General features: G+C 39.9%; 1 protein-coding gene across 3 annotated transcripts in view; it reads right to left on the reverse strand.

Annotated features, from left to right (window-relative positions):
* The window catches only part of FAR1 (fatty acyl-CoA reductase 1), a 75,326-nt gene that overhangs the window by 48,353 nt on the left and 10,726 nt on the right, over positions 1 to 16,247 (reverse strand). For 2 of the 3 annotated variants that reach the window (XM_046685954.1, XM_046685953.1), the window contains exon 2: positions 1,700 to 1,773. The exons of the other annotated variant lie outside the window; for it this stretch is intronic. The gene's annotated coding sequence lies outside the window, so the exon portion shown is untranslated. The remainder of the gene's footprint in view (positions 1 to 1,699; positions 1,774 to 16,247) is intronic. 3 annotated transcript variants of the gene reach the window in all.

Genomic DNA, 16,247 nt, shown 5'->3' on the forward strand with positions numbered 1-16,247 from the left:
ACATACTTTCTTCCCTCATCTACCAGGACATCTTCCCTATAAAGCCTTAATAACAAATCTGTTAACACCACATAGCAGAAAATTTTTACCTAACCTAATTCTCTCTCCTCAAGCTTAACTATATACAGATTGTTTAGGGAGTTGCAGAAAAACTGCTTCTTATCAGTTTCAGTAAGTAGCTCAAAGCTATTAATACGTGGTTTTATCCTACTACAATGACTTACATGGTCTTCTTCATGAAGAAAGTACAGAATTCCCACAATTTCCCCACCTTATCACAATGCCACCAAAAACTTTACAAGCACTAAGTACTTTTAAACTCTATCTCTAGGTATTCTTGATTCCCCCATCCACCAATACACTCCACCCTACTAACTTAGTGGCAAAGCCAGTACAAATGAGAATTCTTTTAAAGGAAGTTCAGACTTGTCACATCTTCCACACAGTCGTGCCAGTGTGCCCAGAAGATAGTGGAAAAGCAGAAACCAGGAAAGAGATGCTGCCAATCCTTCCAGGGCATGTTGTTTAGATTTCTACTGTGTGATTCTCCTACACAGCAAGATATCTAAAGCTCCCACTGCCTGCTGAAAAGTCACTGCAGCACTGCAGTACTGAGCACAGCGGGAGCACTGCCACTCCCCTGGGCTGGCGGGGAGGAGCCAGGACACGTGATTCCTATTTATTTTCACCGTTCTTGAGCAGCCTCAGGAAATACCACCTACCAGTGGCAACTGGGTATTTTCCTCAAAAAATACCTTATCCTAAGATATACAGATGGCCAATAGACACATGAAAAGATGCTCATCATCACTAATCATCAGGGAAATGCAAATCAAAACCACACTAAGATATCACCTTACACCTGTTAGAATGGCAAAAATATTCAAAACCAAGAGTGACAAATGTTGGAGAGGCTGTGGAGAAAAGGGAACCCTCATACACTGTTGGTGGGAATGCAAACTGGTGCAACCACTATGGAAAACAGTATGGAGATTCCTCAAAAAGTTAAGAATAGAAGTACCTTATGACCCAGCCATCCCACTACTGGGTATCTATCCTAAGAACCTGAAATCAGCAATTCCAAAAGGCCCATGCACCCCTATGTTCATCGCAGCATTATTCACAATAGCCAAGTCATGGAACCAACCTAAGTGCGCAGCAACTGATGATTGGATAAAGAAGATATGGTATATATATACAATGGAATACTACTCAGCCATAAAAAAGGACAAAGTCATCCCATTCACAACATGGATAGACCTTGAGAGTACTATGTTGAGTGAAACAAGCCAGACAGAGAAAGACGAACTATGTATGACTCCACTCATAGGTGGTAGTTAACATATGGACAAAGAGAACTGATCGGTGGTTGCCAGGGCAAAGGGGGATGGGGGAAGGGCACTAGGGGTGAAGTGGTGTACCTACAACATGACTAATAATGACATACAACTGTAATTTCACAAGGATGTTAACTTTCATAACCTTAATAAAAAAAAAAAAATACCTTATCCTAAGGTTCAAAAGTTAAAGAGGCAGAAATCTTTCGGAAGACCAGCAAAATGCTGGGTACCAGATATGACAATTATTCTCAAGCCTTTCTTGCTAGAGTGGGTTTTCCCAGTGGGTTTTAATTATACATTTATATTTACATTAAGAGAACATATTACAAAGCTACTTAAATTAAAATACATTCACTTACTAGGATTTCAAGTCCAGACTCTGCCACTTTGAAGCCAGGAGATCCTAAGATCTACTCTGAAGCTGTTTCCTTATCTGTAAAAGGAGAACATGAGGGTCTCATGGGCAGAAAGAGCCTGAAATGGTCGCAAATGGGGGAACCACAGAGAGCTTCTAAGACAGCACTCACGCAATCAATAGCAACTGTACCCTTGTGACATAGTCGTACTCTCGTAACAAATGTTCTAATATTAAGAGAAGGATAATCTTGTTGTCTCATTAGTTTTAGAAACTTAGTTAAGATAAATGATTACAGGCAAGATCCTCTCTCATTTTCTACTTTTTTTTAAGAGTTCTTTAAATAGACAAAGCAATTAAAGTGAGAGACTAGGATATTATAATAACCAGAAAACCACAAAAATCTACCAAAAGACAAAAAAAAAAAAGGCAGCTCTTCAGTGCCAAGAAATGGGAATTCCTTTGCCTGTATTAGAGCCAAAAACAACTCAATTAATTAAAATTTTTAATGTACTGTCAACTAATTGTGTCAGACACTTGCTAAGCAGAAAGACAAATGTGAACAAGCATAGGGCAAGTAGGGTATGGTGGGAAGAAGGAATGAGAGGCAATTCCATGGTCTTGAAGCCCAGTGTTACAAAAGACTCACCAATAATGAGAAAAATAAACAGTAAAGGGAAAATTTATTAAGCACAGAAAACTATCTCTGATGATTTCAGGTACAATTTCCCACAGGGCTCCTTAATAATTTTTCTTGCCGCCCAAGATCACTCAGCACACATATATGGCAGAGCCAAGTTTGAACCAATATCTTCACACTAAATCCCACATTTACAGAGGACGTAAAAAGTTCCTACTGGGACCGGCCCGTGGCTAAGCGGTTAAGTTAGCAGCTCCGCTTCCGTGGGGTTCACTGGTTCGGATCCTGAGCATGGACCCACACACCGCTCATCAAGCCATGATGTGGTGGCATCCCACACAGAAGAACTAGAAGGACCTATAACTAGAATATACAACGATGTACTGGGGCTTTGGGGAGAAAAAAAAAAAAAGGAGGAAGATTGGCAACAGATGTTAGCTTAGCAATCTTCCTCACCAAAAAGCATACCTTTAAAAAAAGAATTTCTGCTGGTCCTACAGTAAGGTAAAGGCACCAATTCATGGATAAGGACTGAGTGCATAGCACTGGAAAAAAGTTCAGAGAAAGTGAGGAGGTTGGAACAGATGATCTGGAGGGCCCTTGCCACTTCTACAGCAGTACGATTTACCAAGAGGAAATGAACAGCACTCTTCACTACAGGGCCTTCTTGGCATATCCGAAACAGACAAGAATGTCCTCCATAGAAAATTTTAACACACAAAATAAGGCAAATTCTAGCTCCAGAAACCTTAAAATTCCACATCATTCCATAACAAAAGTTGTTGGGCCAAACCAGCAAAGCTTTATGGAAATGTGACTATTAATTGGCTCACGCAGACTCTTCAACAATTAAAATTCAAAGGCAATTAGACTTTACCAGCATTTCCCTGAGGGCCAGTTCCAGAGGCAGCCAACAAAGGGAAAGAATGTAAGAGGTCTACTGTCAAACTCAGAATGGGACTCCCAAAACCATCAAGGTGGACTTAATTATTGCCATGATCAGTTTGAATAAAAAGACATCATTCTCAGGTTAAGAAATAAGCATTTATCAAAGGTTAGTGGATTTATTTCCAACTCTCCTCTACCCCACCCACTGACAGACTTTACCTAGGTAGAATCATTATTGGAATACTGGGAACAAAACACCTAGGGCAGCAGAGATAGTAAGATAAGGTAGAAGAAAAGAAGTTCTGGGGTCTTGATTAAGATTAATAACAAAATTCAAACACGTTTCTGCAAATATCTACACCAAAATAATCCTACGGATCATTGAACTTTGAAAATATGTATTGGACTTAACTGCCTTTGAAAACCGTAAGTTTTGTGTGAGGGAGCACGGGGGATCAGAAAGTGCATCCCCAAAATATGTCACTCTGGCAAATGGATTACTTTGAGCTGAAGGCAACTGAGATTCAACAGATGCAGAAAGAAGTCTTCTTGGAGCTTCCATTATCTGATTCAAAGCAGAAACTTCTGAAAAATGAGGACCACCATAATGAGGACCCCCTGGGGGAATTTTATGGCCATGAAGAAGATGGAAAGTTGGCACCAAGATGAGTCTGCACAAACAAACCTTACTAAAATAATCTTTATCTATTACTAGTTTTCCCGTATATTTATCTTCCCACAATTTACTGCCCCTAGAAGCCCAAACCCATTTTCCTTTGTCTTGTCATTTCTCCATAATTTGTCACCCTTTTGTTAATATGGTATATAACCTTTCAAGTCTAACCACATTTTGGGGTTTTCATTTCTTTTCTGTGAAGCCCCCATGGATATTAGAAAAATATATATATATATATATGTATATATAGACAGACATGTGTTTTCTCCTGTTAACCTGTTTTTGTCAGTTTAATTAGCAGGCACCAGCCACTGAACCTAAGAGGGTAGAAGAAAAGTCTTTCCTCCCCTACATGAGTTATTAGGAAACTAAATCTCTAGTGAAGCCATTTTCAGTACTGTATGAAACCAGGCCCTACTATAAACTGCTTCCTGCTAAATAAGGTTGTCCCTTTGTGGAAACAAGCCTTTCAGATAACTGGATGTCAGAATGTAGTGGAAACCCTTGGGCTCTGAGTCTAGCAGGGCTGGGCTGGAATCCAGGCTCATCCATTTATCTTGGGGGTGAGCTTACTTACCTGTTTGGTTCTGTATATTCCTCATCTCTAAAATACAGACAGCATACCCACCCCCTCCCCTCACATCGCAGCATTTGTGTGAGGATTAAATGTAATACACAAAAGGCTGGGCACACAATTACATTTCCTTATTCACCTTCCCCTAACATCTTTGGCAGTAATTCTTGGTACTATCCCTTGGTGGTCAGTCCAATCTGTAAAATTTCCGTTTAAAAAATTTTAATGGTCCTGTGGCCGGCCCTGTGGCCAAGTGGTTGTGTTCGCACACTCTGCTTTGGCAGCCCAGGGTTTCGCCAGTTCGAATCCTGGGTGCGGACATGGCACCACTCGTCAGGCCACGCTGAGGTGGTGTCCCACATGCCACAACTAGAAGGACCCACAACTAAAAATACACAACCATGTCCTGGGGAGCTTTGGGAGAAAAAGGAAAAATAAAATTAAAAAAAAAAAATCTAATGGTCCTTTTCTATGGAAAGAATCTTTTTAGACAAGGAGGAAAATTTTATTACCAAAGCAAAACTTATAGCTATTTTCTCTCTGCACTATACACGGCTATATTCACATGTACATAAACTCATTTTTTAATTTTGGGAAAGAAATTAATGATTTGAGCAGAAGCAGGCTTAAACCAAACCTTTGAGGGCTTGACAAAACAACTGACAAGCCATACCTCCTTACTGGCTGAAAGAAGGATTAACAAGCCTTCAAATGCTTCCTAAGGTAGGAAATCGGGCTACAGTCTCAGGGCAGCTTTATTAGGAGCAATATACCCAGGTAACGTCTCCACCCTGGGGCTTCTCCGACTTGTAGATGATGGTGTAGAACTGGTGCCCTCCTAACACTTCCAGCGCAGCAGAAATAGGTACAATCACTTTGGGAAACTATTTGGCAATATTTACTAAAGAACACCAAAAGACTTGAAAAACAAGAAGATTCAAAGAAGTATTATTTGCAACATCCTAAGCAGAAAAAATTCAAATACCCATCAACAGTAAAACAGATAAATAATGGCATATTCCAACATACAAATTCTATACAGCAATGAAACTGAAAGAGTTCTCAAATCTTAGCCAAAGAACCTAGATGCAATAAGAATACATGTAGTGTGATTCCATTTGTATAAAATTCAAACAAAAGCCAACTCATCTAGGCATGTGAAGTCCAGACAGTGGTTACCTCTGGGGAGGAAGGAAGGGGCATAAGCGAGTCTTCTGGGGCTCTAATATTTTCTGTTTTTTGATCTAAGCCCACCAAGCCTTAAACTCTGACTTGAACACTATTTCTCTTGGCTGAACTCATCACAGTCGGCCTAGCTTTCACCAATTCCCTCTCCCCAGACCCTGTCCTAAACATAAAACCTCTACTTGGAAATTTTATTTCAATCCTAATAAATTCTGGACCCTGGGGAACCCTACGGAAATGAAACATTCCAGTGCTAAATAAAGCCATATCCAAAGACCCCTGCTCCAGTTCCTCCAGGAACAAAACCCCACATCTCAAATCTTTTTACTCGTCCAATTTAGAGCCAAGTTCATGAGACCCCAACCCCCTCAGAAATGGTCATCTGTATACCTCTCCGGGAGGTTACTGCCTTTCAGGCCAGATGAATCCCTCTACTAGTGCTCCCATAACTTTAATTTGCACACAAGTGACCCAGAGACAGTGCTAAAACAGATTCTGATTCAATAAGTCTGGCATGGGTCTGAGATTCTTCATTTCTAAAAGCTCCTAAAAGTGATGCTGGGAACCACACTCTGAATAGTAAGACTCTACTACAGACACTCCCACTGCTAGCTCACCACTGAGGCTGTGTGTTCCCAATAGTGCCAAGACTATTTAATAATCTGTTTTACTTAAGACAAATGAAAAGGAACAAAGAAAATACCAAGAATATCTCCCCACATTCAAGCGCACACAGACACACACACATATCTTTATGCTACATACCCATGATCTCTAATATAAAATGCAATGCTTCCAAATGCTACAATTAGCCAGAATGGAAGTATATCATATCAAAGAGAAAGGGCCTATTCCTGTCAACAAAGAAACAGCATTTGCAATCTAATAAAAATCAAAAGATCATTGCAAGACCCAGACAGAAAGCAGCTTCCAGTGTCGGTGCCAGCAGAAAATACTAAGTGTTAGTCATCCACAATAAATTAAAAATATAATAAAGGAAAATTAAACTAAAAAACAAAAAAACCAACAATTAATTAGATGGGCCAAAGATATAAATGGAAAGTAAACAGAAAAAAAAAATACAAACGGCTCTTAACCATCCGTAACGATACTCAACCTTACTCATTCAGAAAACTGCAAATTAAAGCTACAAGATTCATTTTTTCACTTATGAGACTTACAAAGACCACCAAAAACTTATAATTAAAATACACACAAAGAACAGAGACGCTTATATTGCTGGTCGGGCTATAAACTAGTACAACCTCTATGGGGACGGAGGAGAATATCTATCAAATTTTAAATGCCCATTACCTTTGACCCTGCAATTCTATTTCTAATAATTTATCCTGCAGCTACTCTTGCATGTGTGTGAAATGATGTATTCACTGCAACACTGATATCAAAAGACCGAAAACCTAAATATCCACCAATAGCACACTGAGCAGACAAATTGGTATATTCCTATAATGGTATACTTTGCAACTAAAAGAAGAACGAGTGGTTCAACATACACTGACACGGAATAGCATTCCTGATACTTTCTGAAGGCCAAGATGTAATATACTGGATGATATACCACCTTTTAGGGAAAAGGAATGAAAAAAAGTATGCATATGCTTATAAGTATATAGATTATTTCTGACAAAAAAGCCAAAAGATTGGTAATGATGGTTGCCTCTGGGAGAACTGAATAACTGGGCAAGAAAGATGAGGGGTATTTACTTTTCACTACATATCCTTTTGTACATTTTTAAATTATGTACTATGTGCATGTATTATATATTTGTAAAAACCACTCTTGTAAAATAGAAAGAAATCAGAAAGCACCAAAATAAATATTTGAAAGCACAAATTTTCCCCTCAATTAGCCAGTCTCCACTACCTTTTGTCTTCCGACAATTTATAAATTCATTTTCATCTGTTATTAGGAAAAGTTTGACAAATCTTTCTTAAAGAGATAATAAAAGACTACCATATTGTTAAGAAAAAAGGGTATTTTCTTTCTTCAGCTAACCTTTATTACTTAAATTTTCATTCCATTTCTTTATTGGATGGAAAATCTATTAGATTAAAAATGAGATGATTACTTAACTATGAAACTCTTGATGAACAGGACTCTAACAGGCTGGATTTCCTGATGGAACGTGAGAAATTCGTCCCCCTCAGGCTAATGTTGGTCTTGGGATCAGATGGCCCTCTCCTCCATCTCCTGGGAGATCTTCTACGTTCACCATGTTCACCAAGCAGTCAAGTACACAGTACTAACAAATACAGTTCTGCAGTGAAGTCTAGACTCGCTCTACCTGTGTGACTTTTTTTTTAATGATTGGCACCTGTGCTAACATCTGTTGCCAATCTTCTTTTTTTTCCTTCTTCTCCCAAAAGCCCCCAAGTACATAGTTGTATATTCTAGTTGTGAGTGCCTCTGGTTGTGCTATGTGGGACGCCACCTCGGCATGGCCTGATGAGTGGTGCCATGTCCCCGCCCAGGATCCAAACAAGCGACCCTGGGGCGCCGAAGCGGAGTGCACAAACTTATCCACTTGGCCACAGGGCGGGCCCCTACCTGTATGTTTCTTTCTGCATCAGTATGTATTGAACACAAACAGTAAAAACTGACAATATTTGTAAGGACTCTTAGTTCCATGTTTTAGCTGCTACAAATTTATTTAGGGAAACTAAGCACTGAATATGAAAGTCTCAAGTTAATGTCTAACATTCAATCCAGCTTCCTATAAATTTCCACTGCCTACAGCTAACCCTTAAAGTAGGGACCATTTAATTGTGTTCCTATTAAAAACTGGCTCCTGTGTGCCTTCAGCATATAAACAAATTCAAAGTCAAAACTTACCAACGGAGACAGTGAGAAGAGCAAATGGACGAAGAATAAGATATTTCATCTATCTTTCCATTGGGAGTCAGTGACTGACTCCCAATCAGGGGCAACTGTGTGGAACACAGCCACATCCAATGCTGTTTGGTCTCAGTCCTACTACGCCCCTGAGCTGGAGCACCACTTGGCAGGAACACTGAAGGAAATTCAACCAGCAGACAGAAAGTGGAGCTAACTAGTCTTTCAATCTCCCCTAGATTCCATTACTGAAAAAGAAAGAAAAAAAAAGAACTTCATATATTCTTAAAAGGGGGGAATTAATTCCAAAATATTCTAAACCAAGAGTTGGCAGAGGTTTCTGTAAAGGGTCAGGAAGTAAACGTTTTCAGCTTTGTGGGCCATACACTCTTAGTAGCAACTACTCAATTCCGCCATTTTGGGCACAAAATCAGCCACGGACAATAAGTAAACAAATGGGCATGACTGTGTTCCAATAAAACTTTATTCACAAAAACGGGAAAACAGGTTTTGCAGGCCATAGTTTGCCAACTCCTGTTCTAAATGATGATTTCCAATATTACACATTCAGAAAAATGAACTACAAATGCGAAAGGCATTAACAGGAAACCAGTATGGTCTAAAAGTTCATTGCCTATGACTTTGCTACCACTAGAGTTACTATTCATACCACCATAATATGGACAGTAAATACCTGTTTGATATAATATCTTCAAAATCAAACTAACAAATTAACACCAAGCTTCAGAAATATAGATATGCCAAAGGCTAAATGCAAAACGAAGACATGATCTACAGGCTCTTTCAAGGTGTGTAAAAAAATCTGTATTTTTAAAACGAAAGCCCATTAAGATGTTCAGGAGTGAGGCTTGGACAATATTATTTCAGAGAAAAGACTACAATGGAAGAAAAGCACAGAATATAATCTTGTCACAGACTCAGAAACCCTAGACCACTACTCTGTTCAAAAAAAATCTTGATATCGGGGCTGGCTCCATAGCCGAGTGGTTAAGTTTGCACACTCCGCTGCGGCGGCCCAGGGTTCGGATCCTGGGTGCGGACACGGCACCGCTCATCAGGCCACATTGAGGCAGCATCCCACATTCTACAACTAGAAGGACCTGCAACTGAGATATACAACCATGTACAGGGGGTTTGGGAAGATAAAGCAGAAAAAAAAAGACTGGCAACAGTTAGCAGCTGAGGTGCCAATCTAAAAAAAAAAAAAACTTGATATAATAATAAAAAAATAACAGGATTTAAAGAGGTGAAGAGTTAACCCAATGCTGTGGCAAGACAGAAAGGGCTGTTTATATACTGTGTACAGGTCTAAAAGAACCTAGATTATTCTTCTCTACAGAAAAGCATGACATTATTTACAATTTTACTTAGCCAAAGTTATATGTGGGGGATAGGGGCGGGAAAAGAGTCTAACGACATGGTAAATGTCACATAAATATGAAGATTTCCCAGAAAGCTGCATTGAGCTACAATGACCACAAGGGAATCCTACACATGCACATACATCCACTTCCTCCTTTTTTCCCTTTTATTTTTTCACTAAAAGGGAAATGGAGATTAGGTATTTCCAATCCATGGGAATTAATAACAATCTAATCCAAAAGTTCATGAACAGGTTTCGGGGTAGGGGGTACAAGAACATAGTTTCACATAAAATATTGCTGTGAATGTGTCTGTATATATATGTGTGCAAGTGTGCTCTCCCATGCATACATTTGTACATTTTTCTAGGGGAAGAATACACTCCTTTTATCAGATTCTCAAAGGGGGTCAATGAGCCTAAACAGTTAAAAACTACTATCAAATTTTATGTACATTACGTGTGTATGCTGGAGGGAAGGGGGACTTAACATGCAGAGAACAGAACTTCATGGGCACTGGGGGCCAGCCCAGTGGCACAGTGGTCGAGTTCAAGTGCTCTGCTTCGGCAGCCCAGGGTTCACCGGTTCAGATCCTGAGCACAGACCTACACGCTACTTATCAAGCCATGCTGTGGCAGGCGTCCCATGTATAAAATAGAGGAAGACTGGCACAGATGTTAGCTCAGGGCCAATATTCCTCAGCAAAAAAGAGGAGGATTAGAGGCGGAGGTTAGCTCAGGGCTGATCTTCCTCAAAAAAAAAAAAAAAAAAGAATTTCATGGGTACTGATTAAAAACCCCATTCAAATTTAAAGTGAAGTAAACATATGTAAATGGTTAAAACATAATTATACCACTCTCCCTTGAGGCCTGTTACGGATTGAACTGTGTTCCCCCTAAAAAGATATGCTGAAATCCTAACTTCCAGAACCTCAGAGTGGGAACTTATTTGGAAATAAGGTCATTGAAGATGTAATTAGTTAAGGTAATTGATGTCACACTGTAACAGAGTGGGTCTCTAATCCAATTATCACTGGTGTCCTTATAAGAAGAGGGCCATGTGAAGACACAGAGACACACAGGGAGAACTCCATGTGACAACAAAAGCAGAGACTGGAGTTGGAGTTACACAGCTACAAGCCAAGGAATGCCAAAATTACCAACAAAAAAGCTAGGGAGAGGGACCAGCCCCATGGCAGAATGGTTAAGTTCAAAGTGCTCCATTTCAGCAGCCAGGGTTCGTGGGTTCAGATCTTGGGCGTGGACCTACACCACTTGTCACCATGCTGTGGCAGTGACCCACATATAAAAAGTGGATGCAGGAAGACTAGCACAGATGTTAGCTCAGGGCTAATCTTCCTCAAGCAAAAAAAAAAAAAAAAGACAAGCAACAGATGTGAGGGGCTAATCTTCCTTAGGAAAAACAAACCTAGGAAGAGGCAAGGAAGGATTCCCTTATAGGTTTCACAGGGAGGATGGGTTTCAGACTTCTAGCCTCCCCAACCGTGAGACAATAAATTTCCATTGTTTAAGCCATCCAGTTTGTGGTAATTTGTTACAGCAACCCTAGCAAGCTAACAGAAGGACAAATATCATAGTAACTAAAATGAAGGTAGAGAGCAGAAGGCCTTCTAAAGATGATGCATATCCTCTCATGCCATAATAAACATATCATGGACACTTTCCAACACACACAACAGTCTCAGTTATCAAAATACACTCTACCTAATTCTTAAGGAAGGAATGGCTTTTCCAAATGATTGTAGGAAGGGATGGTAGAAAAAAATTTTATATATCAAAGGTAAAAGATCAAAATAAGGCTAATGTTCGGATCCCAGAACAAATCATTGGGAGTGTATTCCTGACTGTACATCTGCACGTTGTCAAATCTCAGTATACGGTAGCAGATTCAGGCAAAGAAGTGTTGTAATTATCTATTGCTATGTAAGACAATAACTCTAAAACTTAGTGTCTTAAAACAACCATAATCCTTTTATCCTCTCTCACAATATCTGTGAGTTAGGAATTTGGGAAGGGCTTGAGTAAACATCTCTAGCTGAACAGTTCTAGCTCCTCATCTTAGATCCTCTTCCCATGGTCTCGCCACATGAGGTAGTTGGAGCTTCCTTGCAGCACGGCAATCTCAGGCTAGAGTGCTTACAAAGCTGCTAAAGGCTCCAAGAGCAGTATCCCAGTGAGCTAGGCAGAAGCTCTCCCACCTTTTCTGACCTCGCCTTGAAAGTCACACAGTATAACTTCTGTCGCATTTTATTGGTTACAAGCGATTCACAAGACCACCCAAATTCAAGGAGAGGGGACACGAACCCCACCTCGGGATGAGAGAAGAGTCAAAGTCACCCTGAAAGAATACGTGAGATGGGAGATATCATTACTACTATCTTTAAAAAACACAATCTGCCACAAAGATCACAATGAAGTAACTGCTTATTACTCCTGAGACTGTCAACCATTTAATCCATGTGGGACCTATTTCATGAGGATAGGGGACAACAAAGAGTTGTTCCTCACTACACTTTTCTTTACCCACCTCAAACTTTAAAAAATACGGCCCCACGAGCCTCCTACTTTGAAATACTTTGTCTACCAAATAACCTCATTTACTGAATAAAAAATTTCATTTTCCCATGTTCACTTAACTGTGAACTTCTAACCAGTAAGTTACCACTTGGAGTTGACACAGTTCTAGCCAAAAGCAAGCCAACTTATTTTAGTCAGGCTATGAAGAGGCCTCACCTTACAGATGCCATCTGGAGACAGATGGGAACCACTGGTCTAATGTCTTTCCTACTATATTTTAGTAACTCTGGAACCTTTATTTAGTGTTTTGATTAAGACAACATAAAATAAAACCTCCTCTGAAAGAAAGCTGTAAGCAACAATTAAAGGGTCAAAACGCAAACTCAAAATGTACAAACTATTTACTGTAGCTGTGCTGGTAAGAATAGTGGGTTCCTTTTTCCTTTTTCAAAAAGTAAGGCTTATTAAGGCATTTTTCCACAAACAAAAGAATGGCTGTAGCATCTTGGTTAACATCTCTTTTTTCAATAAAAGATGCCAGTGTCCAACCCTATTGTAAGCACTCATTGAAGTAGATATAATGGCCACTCTGTTTGCCCACACAGACACTGATATACCAATATTTAACTCTCTGTATCCTACTTTCCTCAATGTCCAAGGTACTTCCTGGTGGTAAGGAATCTCAACAGGTTCATTAGTTCTTAGGGCAATATACAACTATTTTGTACACTAATGGTGCTCTGTGAGCATGGCACTTTGGCAAGAGTTAAAATGCCTTAGGGCCTCACTATCCTGGAAAACATTAGATAACAAGAAAAATCAGTCTCATATGTAAAAGTCAAACACAAAGACATATTAAAAAGTCAAGTTCTACTCAGTCAGAGAGAAAATGTCAATTCTACAGCATTACAATTACAATCTGCTGGCAAGGAAACTTGTATTTTTCAGCAATATCCATTTCCCTTTGTTTCTGTTTCCATCCTTAAGGCCTGCACGAGTTGGGTGACTTCTCTACCGTAAAGCCTACAGAAGGGCTGTGCTCTCGTTACACACAGTTTGGTAATAAACCATTCCACTGTTGAGAAAACAAGTATTCGATTCCATTCTGAGGGAAAACAATTTAACAAAGTAATTTCCACAAGTCACACATGATTCTTTTTTAGATAAACTATTGTGCTATAGTCTCTCCTTACGTTAACAAAAATGTTTTCATGTTAAGACATGGAATTTTTCTCCTAATACTTTCAGACTCAGAAAAGTGAAATAAAATATTCCAATATACAAAGTCAAACTAGTATTTTAAGTGTACTAAATCCCATTTTGCTTAAAAATTCATGAAAGTTTTGTGTTTTACACCATAATATATCTAAGGATTAATATAAAAATGTTTCAGGGGCTGCCCCCGTGGCCGAGTGGTTAAGTTCGCACGCTCCACTTTGGGGGCCCAGGGTTTTGCGGGTTTGGATCCTGGGTGAGGACCTAGCACGGTTTCTCAAGCCAGGCTGAGGTGGCGTCCCACACAGCAGAACTGGAAGGACCTGCAATTAGAATTTACAACTATGTACCAGCAGGCTTGTGGAAGAAGAAAAAAACAAAAGACTGGCAACAGATGTTAGCTCAGCTGCCAATCTTTAAAAAAAAAAAATTTCAAACTACTCAGTAAAATTGATGTTAACAGGAAAAGGTACCATATTTACCCTGAATACTACGTGTAGACTACCCACAAGTTTACCCAAAAAGTGACTCATGCAGATTACTAATTATGTATCTTGTACAGTCCAATTTAAAACTACCAAATCCTACTCATGAAGACTCGTTACCTTTCAAAACAAGCTGGGAGAACGAGGTATCCCAGTGGTCAGAGAAGTAGTTCAGACTCTGCTTAGAAGCAGTTTAGACTCATCTGATCACTACAGCAAACGACTTGCAATACTTAGCAGCAAGAAAGTGCTCTGAAGTTCCTGCTGTATTTCCTGTTTCTCGTGTCACTTTCTTACGCACCTTCTGAATCTGTTCTCAAGGCACAACCTAAAAACAGGTTCCAGTCCTCCAAGTCAGCATTTTCCGAATCCTGGTAAATGGGGCTGGAAAACTACTTCATCCCCAACCAGGATCAATACAGTATATTAGCATATCAAAAACCACAAACTGGCCTGAGGTAAAGAGGCTCATTGAACTCCATTCAAGCCCAGCCCTTCACAAATTTCCCAAAACAGCTAGGGAAACAATGCTCCTGAAAAACTCCTTACCTTCTAACTGTCCAAAAATGGGCCAAACTTCCCATGGACCACAAATGATTGAGAAAGCATGATGTTCCTTTGATCCATAAGGCTACTTATGAATAAAATACTAAGCCAGTTATTAATCTTGCAAAAATGAGCATGTTATTATTAGAATGTACCAAAGACTTCAATTTGTATATAATTAATAACTAGTTGCTGCAACTCGCTATGCTGCGAAGCTCCTACCACATGTGCACACTCGAAAGCTGGAATTCTGTAATTTTCAAGAGGGACACTCCCCGTCAGTGAATTTGTGTTGTCTTTAGCTGGTCACGGTTTTCAATTATCATTATTCTTACTTTTAATTAAAAATTACCATTAGATGAGCTTCATTATTCTCATTTTAGTTTTAGTTGTTTTACTGAACCTGCAGAATGTATTACACAATTGCATCACTAAGATTTGAGGCCTAGTTTTTTAACTAGTCTAGACTTTATTTTCTGTGATTCAATTAGGAACCATGCATATCCCTAACTGGGAAACCAGGGGCCAACTTGCTTTAACTATATTCAGGTAGCTGTTTGCAAAAGTACTTAGATAATGCATTACTGGAGCCCACCCCTTAGAGAGCATCTCTGTGGCCTGGGTCACCACGGTAACGGGTGCTTAAGTGTTTCAGGAACTGAGAGTTGGACTCCTTTTCCAGTTCTGACCAGTTAATACCACTGACTCATCAACTGGGCCGTGCAGATGACCAAAAGGTGACCCTTTGATATCAGGGGGCTGAAAACTCCACCCTCAGATATTGCTAACATCACCATTTTGTGAACACGTGGCCTATGAAGAGCCATGAAGCCTGACTACACTTGGACGGATCATCAATTACCTCACTTCCTTACCTTCGATCATTCATCCCCACACTTCAGACCACCCTGCCCCATTTATTCCATAAATAGCCCTAATCCCCATTCTCGGGGGTGGGCCAGGGGTACAGATTTGAGATTTGGTCTCCTATCTCCCCGCTTGGCTGGCTTGTAAAGAAACCCTTTCTCTGCTGCAAATTTGTCTGTCTTGGTGATTGGCATTTCGCGCAGTAGGCAAAACGTAACTGGTTCAGTAACAATTGCTGTAGAAAGCCCCTCTCCCTAAAAAATGCTTGTACCTTAACAATGAGTTGTTCTTATTCCACAAGAAAGTTATTATTGAACCAAAGAATGACCTAGGGGCTGGCCCCAAGGCTGAGTGGCTGAGTTCGCGTGCTCTGCTTCGGCGGCCCAGGGTTTCGCTAGTTAGAATCCTGGGCACGGACATGCCACCGCTCATCAGGCCATGCTGAGGCTGCGTCCCACATGCCACAATTAGAAGGATTCACAACTAGAATATGCAGCTATGAACTGGGGGGATTCGAGAAGCAGCAGGAGAAAAAAAAGAAAGGAAGAAGAATAAGATTGGCAACAGTTGTTAGCTCAGGAGCCAATCTTTAAAAAAATTAAAGAAAAAATAATGACCTAGCTAAAGGGCCGCGATTAAAACAGCTTGAGAGTCACTGTTCTAAGTCACTGTTCTAACCAACATCTGCTTAACAAATCACTAA

This window comes from Equus quagga, chromosome 14 (assembly GCF_021613505.1).
Source record: "Equus quagga isolate Etosha38 chromosome 14, UCLA_HA_Equagga_1.0, whole genome shotgun sequence".
Taxonomy (NCBI): Eukaryota; Metazoa; Chordata; class Mammalia; order Perissodactyla; family Equidae; genus Equus; species Equus quagga.